Genomic DNA, 10785 nt, shown 5'->3' with positions numbered 1-10785 from the left:
TTATGAAAAGACTGCCTTTTTCAAGCTTTCTCCTGCTCTCTTTCTCTCCAGGAGTCCTCACTCTGAAGAAAACTGCCATGTTGTGAGCGGCCTATGGAGAGGCCATGTGTCAAGCAACTGACATCTCCGATCAGCACCCAGTGGGAACCTGGTGCATGCATGCCAATGGCCATCTAAGGGAACTTGGAAGCGTATCTTCTGAGACTTCCCAACTAGATGTATGAGTGAGTTTGGAAGTAGATTCTTCCCCAGTTGAGCCTTGGGTTGACTATGGCCTCTGCTAATACCTCGATTGCAAGATACTTTGAGTCAATGGCACCCAGCTAAGCTGAAACCAGACCTGACCCAGAGAAACTGAGATAATAAATGTTTATTGTTTTAAGCTGCCACATTTTGAGGGTAATTTGATACACAGCCATAAATAATGAATACAGTTGCCCTCATTGTTTCTATTCAGATGTTTACACCAGACCTAAGGAGACATTTTGGCGTACAGGGGATACAAGAAGAAATGTGAACAGTATGGCAGTTCCTCACAAAATTAAACATAGAATTAACATATGATATAAGAATTTCACTTCTGGGTATCTATATCTAAAATAATAAAAAAAATCAGGGACTCAGAGGCCAAGCGGCGAGGCCTAGCTCCTTGTAAGAACAGTAACCTACCCCTGTGGGTCATCCTCATGCCCTCCAACCTGGCCAAGAAGAAGGCAGCCGAAAAGAAGGAGGCTGCCAAAGCTCGACAGCGGCCCAGAAAAGGACATGAAGAAAATGGAGATGCTGTCACAGAACCACAGGTGGCAGAAATAAGGCCAATGGCAGAGACACCACAGAAGTGGATTTGCTGACCAAGGAGCTAGAGGACTTTGAAATGAAGAAAGCTGCTGCTCCAGCTGTCACTGGCATCCTGGCCTCTCATCCCAGCAGTACTGACGTTCACATTATCAACCTCTCACTCACCTTTCACAGTCAAAAGCTGCCCAGTGACACCAAGCTGGAATTGAATTCAGGCCGTTGTTATGGCCTCATTGGCTTAAATGGAATTGGAAAGTTCATGCTGTTCTCTGCTATTGGGAGACGTGAAGTGCCCATCCCTGAGCACATCGACATCTACCATCTGACTTGAGAGATGCTCCCTAATGACAAGACACCCTTGCAGTGTGTGATGGAAGTTGACACAGAGCGGGCCATGCTGGAGAGAGAGGCAGAGCATCTGGTTCTTGAAGATGCGGAGTGTGAGAAGCTCATGGAACTCTACGGGTACCTGGAGAAGCTGGATGCTGATAAGGCAGAGATGAGGGCCTCGCAAATCTTGCACAGACTGGATTTCGCACCTGCCATGCAGCGCAGAAAGCTGAAAGACTTCAGTGGGGGCTGGAGGATGAAGGCTGCCCTTGCCAGAACCCTCTTTATTTGGCCCTTCATGCTGCTCCTGGATGAACCCATCAACCATCTGGACCTAGATGCTTAAATGTGGTTAGAAGAAGAACTAAAAACTTCTAAGAATATCTTGGTCCTTGTCTCCCATTCCCAGGATTTTCTGAATGGTGTCTGTACCAACATCATTCACACGCACAAGAAACTGAAGTATTATATGGGTAATTATGATCAGTATGTGAAGATGCAGCTAGAACTGGAGAAGAACCAGATGAAGAGGTTTCACTGGGAGCAAGATCAGATTGCGCACACGAAGAACTACATTGTGAGGTTTCACCATGGCAGTGGCAAGCTGGCCTGGCAGGCCCAGAGCAAGAAGAAGATGCTACAGAAAATGATGGCATCAGGACTGACAGAGAGGATCATGAGCGACAAGACACTGTCATTTTATTTCCCACCATATGGCAAGATCCCTCCACCCGTCATTATGGTGCAAAATGTGAGCTTCAAGTATAAAAAAGATGGGCCTTGCATCTACAATAATCTAGAATTTGGAATTGACCTTGACACATGAGTGGCTCTGGTAGGGCCCAACAGAGCACGGAAATCAACTCTTCTGAAGCTGCTAACTGGAGAGCTACTACCCACAGATGGCATGATCTGAAAACACTTGTGTCAAGACAGGGCATTACCATCAGCATTTACAAGAGCAGCTGGACTTAGATATCTTGCCTTTGGAGTACATGAAGTGCTACCCAGAAATCAGGAAGAAATGAAGAAGATCATTGGGTCATATGGTCTCACTGGGAATCAACAGGTGAGCCTAATCTGGAACTGGTCAGATGAGCAGAAGTGCCAAGTGTGTCTGGTCTGGCTGGTCTGGCTGGCCTGGCCGAACCACCACATGCTCTTCCTGGACAAGTCCACCAATCACCTGGATATTGAGACCATTGACACCCTGGCAGATGCCATCAATGAGTTTGAGGGTGGTATGCTGCTGGTCAGCCATGGCTTCAGACCCATTCAGCAGTTTGCACGGGAAATTTGGGTGTGTGAGAGGCAGACAATCATCAAGTGGCCTGGAGACATCCTGGCTTACCAGGAGCACCTCAATCCAAGCAGGTGGATGAGGAGCCCCAGCTCACCAAGAGGACCCACAGCATGTGAGGCCTCTACCTGGGCTTGGGTCAGGATCTCCATCTGGGAACTAACATCTGCTACCCTGACCAGCTGCTCAGGACAGGACCCTGGGGCTACACTCCTGCATTGCTGCAATTTCGCTTCCCCAGCCTCTCCCCTGCCCCTCAACCTCCCTTAACTGCACTCTCTTATCTACAGCTGGACAGTACTTGTCCACTTTTTGTCCTCCTTTCAGTTACATCTGTCCATGTCTGGAATTGGTTAGCCATTCGCTCCAGCCTCTTGCTGGTTACCTTACTCTGAACGTGATGCAGTCAGAGGTACCCGTGGATTAGCCCAAGGCCCCAAGCCCCGGATTTGACTTGTGAAGTAGCTTAGGATCCTCATTTTCTGGGTTTTGGTGATGTTGGAGGAGTACCCCCCAATCCACTACCCCCATTCCTTTTTGCTTCTGGTTTGGAGCTCTGGACTAGGACCTTCGTCCTGGTCAGTTTTTCAATAGTTATTTAACAGCATAACTTTTAGACCTGCATGACATCTACAAAGTGCCCAATAAAGAAAGAGAAAACCACGGTCCCCCCACCCCCCAAAAATAAATAAATAAATCTGGGACTCAAACAGATATATGTATCTGTATATGTTTATCACAGTAAAAAAACAAAATATGTATATACAGGAAAAGAAAGAACTAATGTAAAGGAACACCCTCAGTGTACTCCCACACTTTCCCTAAGCTCAGACAATTGAGGGTAGCTGAGTAAATGTCAAAGTTTGGTGAATCAGAATCACAAGAGTAGTCAAGGTGAGGGGTCGATGCTCTTGGTGAAGGGAGGTACTGGTGATGCTTCTCCACTCCACAGAGAATCAAGAAGGGTCAGAGTTGCTTAAATGCACAAAGTAATAAAATCACATTCAGCAGAAAGAGACATAGAAAGCAAAGGTAACAGAGCTTCCAAGCCAGTGTGGACGTTATAGATAGTCAGGCGAGACAAGGTAATAGAGAACTACAGAGTGTTGTCTGGGAAATGTGGCATAGCCTTGATTGGTCACTGATGTGGTGGCGATGTGTAAGCCCAGAGGTTATTTAGAAATTGCCCTGGTCCACATAATTGGTGGAGCTTATGTGAGTGGGGTGTTTAGGGTTAGGCTGTTCATGGCACTTCACACAAAGCTGAATCTATTCTATCATCCAGCTAGTCAAGAGACAGAATGAGAGGTGAGGATTTGGGGCTGGACTGAGAAAATACATTCAGGCAGAGAACACGTGGATACATTCTTCTGAGTAAATGTATAAGACCTTTGTTTTTACACCTACAGGTAAGATTTAGAGGACAAAGGTAACCAAAAGTGTATCAGGCTGTCAGATGAAACCTCCCTGCTGAGTCCTCCTGCATGGGGAAGTAGAATATGAATCTGCCTCGTTGGATCACACAGGAGGCTCGGGGATACCATATCACTCTCTAAGTCTAGGGATGAAAGTCTGTAAGTCCTAGTGTCACTTTTTCAGACTCTAGGTTTTTTGATTTCTTCAACATCTGAATAAAGTGTGAAGAGGACTTAATACAATTGAAAGGTTATATTATGACTTATTTCTCAGGGTTTTTGGTTCCGAAAGTTGCCTTACTCAGTGGTGGTGAATGCAGAGTGAGGTGATGACAGAGTCTAGGAAGAGGCTTCTAACACCGTGCTCACCAGTGGCTCAGTGAAGGCTCAGGGTCACATCAAAACACAGGATTACACTGTTCTGAAGGGTAACAAAGAAGAAAAAAATCTAAGTGGGAGATCACAGTGGCTATGGGACCAAAGGCAGGAGAAGCGTTGTGCCCTCTCTATCAATGACCTGCTTCCTTTTATCATTTACACTTCACAGTTGAATGTTATTTATATCTTTGACTACTGACATTTCAATTATTAATAAATATTTGGTTTAGATCATATCAGCTTAATTGTGAAGTGAGGTGGTTCATAAACTTGCTATCTTCATTCTTTTAATATTATTGGGTTATAGAGGACACTGCAGTTGATCACAAGGATACACAGATGATTAATTGTAAACTCTTTTTGTTCCCTTCAGCGGTCTGAAATTAAGTGGCAGGAAATAAACATTTGTCTTGCAACATGATCTCTAGGATAACAGAGTTCTGGCAAGGGTGCAGAGGAGAGGGAGTGCTTGTGAGGGCTAGAAGCCTTCCTAGGAAAGGTAGATGTCTTGAATAGTTCTACTCTGTGGAGATGCAGGAAAATGTGGGAGGGTCTGAAGCAGTCAGGCAGATGTTTTAAAACTGCTACAGCCCTGCATATGGATAGGAGAGGGAGGTACAGCTTGACCCTGCTGGGTTCTGGAATTTGGGCCGTGATTCCCTATAGACGACGGGGCACTAGTGATAGAAATGAGATGATCAAATTTATGTATTTTTTGGAGTTGAAAATCGTAAAAAGGAATTGTTTAAGGAAAGTCATAAATGATATTAATTTCATGAATTATGTGAACCTGCTTCCTTCACTTTCTCTCTCTCCCCCAACATTTTGTGAGGTCAATGGTTCTCTCCCAGATGGAGAGAATTCTCTCCCACCTCACTCCCTATTCACCCCAACCCTAACCTGGAGAGATAATAGAAGATCATAGTGGAATTAGAATTAAAGAGTTTAAACAAAACAATCAGTTTATTTGCAAAAATTTATTTACTGTCACTGTAACATTATTTTAAAATTATTTTTGGTGATCTTTTTATCTGAGAGACAAAATTGATCATTGTGGTTCTTATATTTCCAAATCAGAAGAAAGTAAAAAAAATGCATCCTTCTTTCTTCAGAATTTGAAATTCCCTCTCTTTTTTTGTAGTATCTTCTTCCTTCCTCCTAAATATTATATATGCTATTACTTTTACTTTTAATTACTTTTGAAATGTTATCAAATTAATGGTGATATGCTCAAAGTTTTATTTATGAAAAGGATAACCAGAAAATAATTATAAAAATAATATTTCATTCATTATTTCAAATAATTTTTCATAATGAAAAACAAAGTTTTGCCTGCTTGGATTCCTTTCTTGAGTATATGCATATATATGTATCTATGCATATGCACCAGTTTGGTTCCATTAAATGTGTACTATCCATTGAATTATTTTAAAAAATACTTGTATTATGAAATGGAACATGAGACAAGAATTGCCATACTATGAGAATTCTGCACTGTAAAAGCAAAAGTAATATAATCACCAAGGTAAAAATAGCTTGAAATTTTATAATGTAAGGATTGTTTCATGATGAGCGTGACAAACATTAGTTACACCTACATATTTTGAATGATTTGATAGGGTGTTCTGTTCTTCTTACTTTGGAATTAGAGCCTGAGAATATCGGGTATGGAAGTTTGAGGAGAATATTTGAAAAGTCCTCCCTAAGGTCCAGTGAAGAAATATTTTGCAGTATCAACAGGGAGCCGTAGCAATAGCAAAGCAACAAAAGAAAATAAAACCAAAAATAAGAACAAACTAAAATACTAGGCATATCAGAATTACTTTAAGGCTGAGGTCTAAATTATTTTTTTTTTCTGTAAGGTAATGTATTTTTCTTGCTGGAAATTATGAGTTATGTAGGACTACTGCTTTCTGTTCCTTTCTATTATGCATTCATTAGACAATGGGTTTTGGAGTGAGTACCATGTACATGTCACTATACGTAGGCGCCCTTGTAGAGCCGATAGTTGAATAGAGGACACAGACCAGGAAACAGTCAATTAGAAATGAGATAAGAACTGAAGAGCTTACACTGGATATAGCAATGAGGAAGCTGCTGTGGTAGGAGCTGCTTCTTTAAAGTATTAGTTATTGTGATGACCTGAAGAAAGAGAGGTGGATTTTGGAGACAGCCTACAGACATTTTCATTCAGTTCTGCTGTGAAGGTTGAAGGTGAATGGAATGTGATCTGGTTTGGTTCTGTATCTCTGTCCAAATCTCATCTTGAATTGTAATCCCCACATGTCGAGAGGGAACCTGGTGGGAGGTGATCGGAACATGGGGACCGTTTCACCCATGCTGTTCTCAGGATAGCAAGTGAGTTCTCACGGGAGCTGATGGCTTTAGAAGTGTTTGGCAGTTCCCCCTTCACTCTCTCTCTCTCTCGCCGCCTTGTGAAGAAGGTGCCTGCTTCTGCTTCGCCTCTACTATTGATTGTAAGTTTTCTGAGGCCTCTCCAGTCATGTGGAACTTTGAGTCCAATAAACCTCTTTTGTTCATAAATTTCACAGTATCAGGTGGTATCATTATAGCAGTGTCAAAATGGACTAATACAGGGCTCACGGGTGAAGGGAAGACTTGTACTTCGAGTTCACATGCTAAACAGGAAATCAGGGTAAAGAGAGGGGTTGAAGATACAGGAGGAATAGTCACAATATACAGTAATATACTTAGGTGTGGAAATGGGTGAAACCCATGGACTTGTAAGGATAGGAATTATATACAATTTGAACTTCAAGTAAAGAATGGATTGAGCATCCTTTGAAGTTCCATTTGAGGTAAGACTAGTTGAGGCAGAAGGCAGGCTTTTCTCACCATGTTATTTGCTTCTCTACCCAGTTTTCTGTAATGTGGAATTTGGGAAAGCAAAAATAGCTAAGTCAGGGGCCATTTTTATCACAGACTTTAATAAAAGGTATCACAGCTGGTTCTAGAATAATTACTTAAAAAGCAGAAACAATATATTGGGATAAGAACAGTAAAGAGTTCTTAAGAGGCTTCATATACTTCCAATGATTTCGGTGAAATTTAAAAAGGTGCAATGATACCTTTGTGGATTAATAAAATTTTACAATGTTAATCTGAATATGTTTTTCTATGTTGTGTTTTCCTTTTTTTGTCTGTTTAGGAGGCATTTTTCCACTGTAGACACCAAACCAGGTATGGACAGAATGCAAAGGAGACTCCAAGTCTGTCTGGATTTTGTTTTCTGAAAGCTGAAGTCTAGAAGAATTTGAAGAAATGATGGAAGAATTAAAAAAAAAAAAAAGGAAAAAAAAAAGGGTGATTCAAGCCCATACACAAAATGTGTTGAACACATTGTAGGGAGAAGAGTGTTTCCCTTCCACACTGGAAACATTTCCCCACGCTTTAGAAGTTTGGGGAAGGAGCTGAGGAAGAAATTTCAAGGTACTGAGATTTGCAACAATTTACTCTCTGTGTCAATTAGCATTGCTGGAGAGTTTGCAAGATCCAAGGGTAGAATGACTTGCAGGCTGCCTTGGCAGGAAGGATCAAGAACAGTGTCGGCCGGCTCGGTGGCTCACGCCTGTAATCCCAGCACTTTGGGAGGCCGAGGGGTGCGGAGCACGAGGTCAGGAGATCGAGACCATCCTGGCTAACATGGTGAAACCGCATCTCTACTAAAAATACAAAAATTAACCGGGCGTGGTGGCGGGCGCCTGTAGTCCCAGCTACTCGGGAGGCTGAGGCAGGAGAATGGCGGGAACCCGGGAGGCGGAGCTTGCAGTGAGCGGAGATCCGGCCACTGCACTCCAGCCTGGGCGACAGAGCGAGACTCCGTCTCAAAAAAAAAAAAAAAAAAAAAAGCAGCATTAACAAAGTTTCCTCTGGCCCCTAAACATGGCTTAGAAGCAGCAGAACTATCAGATCTGGCTGGGCCATGCAGCAGAAACGAGGGCTAGCTCAACAGAAATCTGTGACCAGATGCCCATACCTCCTTAAATGACTTGGTACCAATTTGTTTCAAAGTCACTAGCTGAGTTTTGCTCAGTGCGATCTTATAGTTTCAGAATGGAGATTTATTTTCACTTCGGTGAGTTTTGAAGGAAGAGGAGGGCAAGCGCCACGGAGAGACATACACATAAAGAAGTGGAGAATCAAAACCGTATGGAGGTCTCTCTCCCAAAAACTTTGTAAATCTTTAACCAGTACATTTATACTGACAGTTTTTACTTTGGACTCACTTTAGTATTGATTTATGATTCACTAGCACAGAAAGTAACCCATACTTAAGATACATGACCAACTTTCTAGGTACTGGCTGCTAAACAGATAGTCCATGCAGCTTCCTTATAAAGAATTTAAAAACTGAAAAAAAAAAAAAAAAACCCAAAAAACCCTGAGAATGTCTGTATATAGTAAGCTGCAATAAAAAAGGGATCAGTATTAAGTTATTGTTTATTTCAGTGTTAAGGTAAAAGAACCCAGTTATAATAAATGTTTTCATATGTTTCTTCATCATTCTCACAACAAATATATGAGAAGAATGATGCTTAAAAGGTATGGAACTTTCTGAGGTAAGGCAACTAGTAATCGTAGAGTTGGTTTTTGAATGCAGATTTCTGTCTTTCTTTCTCCATTCTTTCTCCCCCTTGTTTCCACTAGTGATTCTACCTTCTTTCTACAGCAGCAATATTTATTTTAACAAATGTACATAATTTATAGACCATGCTAATTTTTTTGTCTTTGAAGTAGTAACTTTTGTGAATATTCCAATAATATTACTTTTTACAAAACAAATTTAGAGCACCGTTCAGTATTTGCCTTCAAAGGCAGGTTATGAGGCCTGGAAGAAGAGTTTTATTTCATGTTTTCTCACATCGTACGTGTCTAAAATCGACAATGAATTGGTTACTGACAATAAGCATGAAGTTTAGTACTGGATAACTAATAGATAATTTAAAAACATTCTCAATGGATAAAAGATATCACATCTCCATTGACTTTAGGGAAAAAAGTATGTTAAGAGCTCTTAAGACTATTTAAGAAAAAGACTCGAAGTGTGATATCATAGCATTCCAGAACTGAAACAGATCTTTGTCCGTCTTCCTTTTTCAGCCCAAAGATACTTTCAAGTGGTTTAAAGATAACATACAGATTATCACATTAGAAACACAAAGTTATTCAAGAAAATGTTCACCAAAAATATTTTTTTCTGTCTTTAAACATTCATTAGACATTTAATTCCAAGAAGGAGATTTAATATCTACCACTAGAGCGAATGAAACAGTGAAGACGGATTTCTGCTTAATCCCCCTGAAATAAAGAAAGCTAATTTTTAAGGCTTAATATAACAATAAAGATTAAGAGTTTCACAAAATCCAGGTGGATAAACAATATCGATATTATATCCTTAAAAGTATTCACTTTCCCTAAACGTGTTTTAATTTTATTTAAAAATATAGATAAGGATTTAAATACTCTGGATTTTAATCATTGTTCTTTACTATTATTTTTATGATGGAGAAATATTGCCTGTGTTATACTGTCCTATAACTGAGTTAAGCGCCTGTTCATAATGTCTGTCCAACAACTTTATAATAAATAGTTTAAAAATTTTGACATTTGTTCATAGTAAAACTTCAATTTTCTTTTAACTAAAGACATTTTACTGGATCAGTAAAACTAAAGATTATTTTTTGCCACATGTAAAAATCTATGTTGTGGGAATAGTATTATTGATTTGCTGGGTAAAATATATTATAACCAAAAATTGCTTTGAACAATAAATGTAAATCTTTTTCTCTTTTAAAAATGTATATTAAACAAATGTTTGAGTCATGAAAACCTGTTATTATTTTATCCCAAGAGATAAACTGTTTTCAAATATGTTCACAACATTTATTATGTATTGCCTAGAATTAAATATATATTTAAAAAGTTAATTATAAAAAATATATTGCTAAATGATTTATTTAATTAGCCTAATGAAGAAAATATTCTTCAGTAAAAGACTCTTCCTTTAAATAGCCCTTTAAGATCGAGACCATGCTGGCTAACACGGTGGAACCCCGTCTCTACTAAAAATACAAAAAATTAGCTGGGCGTGGTGGCGGGCGCCTGTAGTCCCAGCTACTCGGGAGATTGAGGCAGGAGAATGACGTGAACCCCGGAGGTGGAGCTTGCAGTGAGCCAAAATCGCGCCACTGCACTCCAGCCTGGGCGACTGAGTGAGACTCCGTATCAAAAAAAAAAAAAAAAAAAGTATAAATGGCCCTTTAAATGACACATGGGTTTTTAGTTTTTAATACCCTTTTCCCCAAATGTGCAAATTTTCTGAAGCAACACTATTTTATAAGTATGTTGATTATTATATTATTTGAATAGATTGTAGCTTTCTGGGGCCAGAAGGTACATCTCATTCATCCTAGTATTTCTAGCTCTTAGCAGAATTCTTAGAACTTGGCTTATTTAACCAATCTGTTGAATAAATTGATGAATGATATGTTTTTCCATGTAAAGCATCTTTAGAACAGCTACAGCTTTTAAAATTATTGTGTT

General features: G+C 40.1%; 1 pseudogene; it reads left to right on the top strand.

Moving 5' to 3' along the window:
- The first annotated feature begins 686 nt into the window (after window positions 1-686).
- On the top strand, window positions 687-2547 carry LOC126947893 (ATP-binding cassette sub-family F member 2-like; annotated as a pseudogene).
- Window positions 2548-10785: the final 8238 nt, after the last annotated feature.

This window comes from Macaca thibetana, chromosome 2 (assembly GCF_024542745.1).
Source record: "Macaca thibetana thibetana isolate TM-01 chromosome 2, ASM2454274v1, whole genome shotgun sequence".
In the NCBI taxonomy this organism is placed as follows: Eukaryota; Metazoa; Chordata; class Mammalia; order Primates; family Cercopithecidae; genus Macaca; species Macaca thibetana.
The sequence above is the reverse complement of the archived record's forward strand: the minus strand, read 5'-3'. Positions and strand labels throughout refer to the sequence as shown.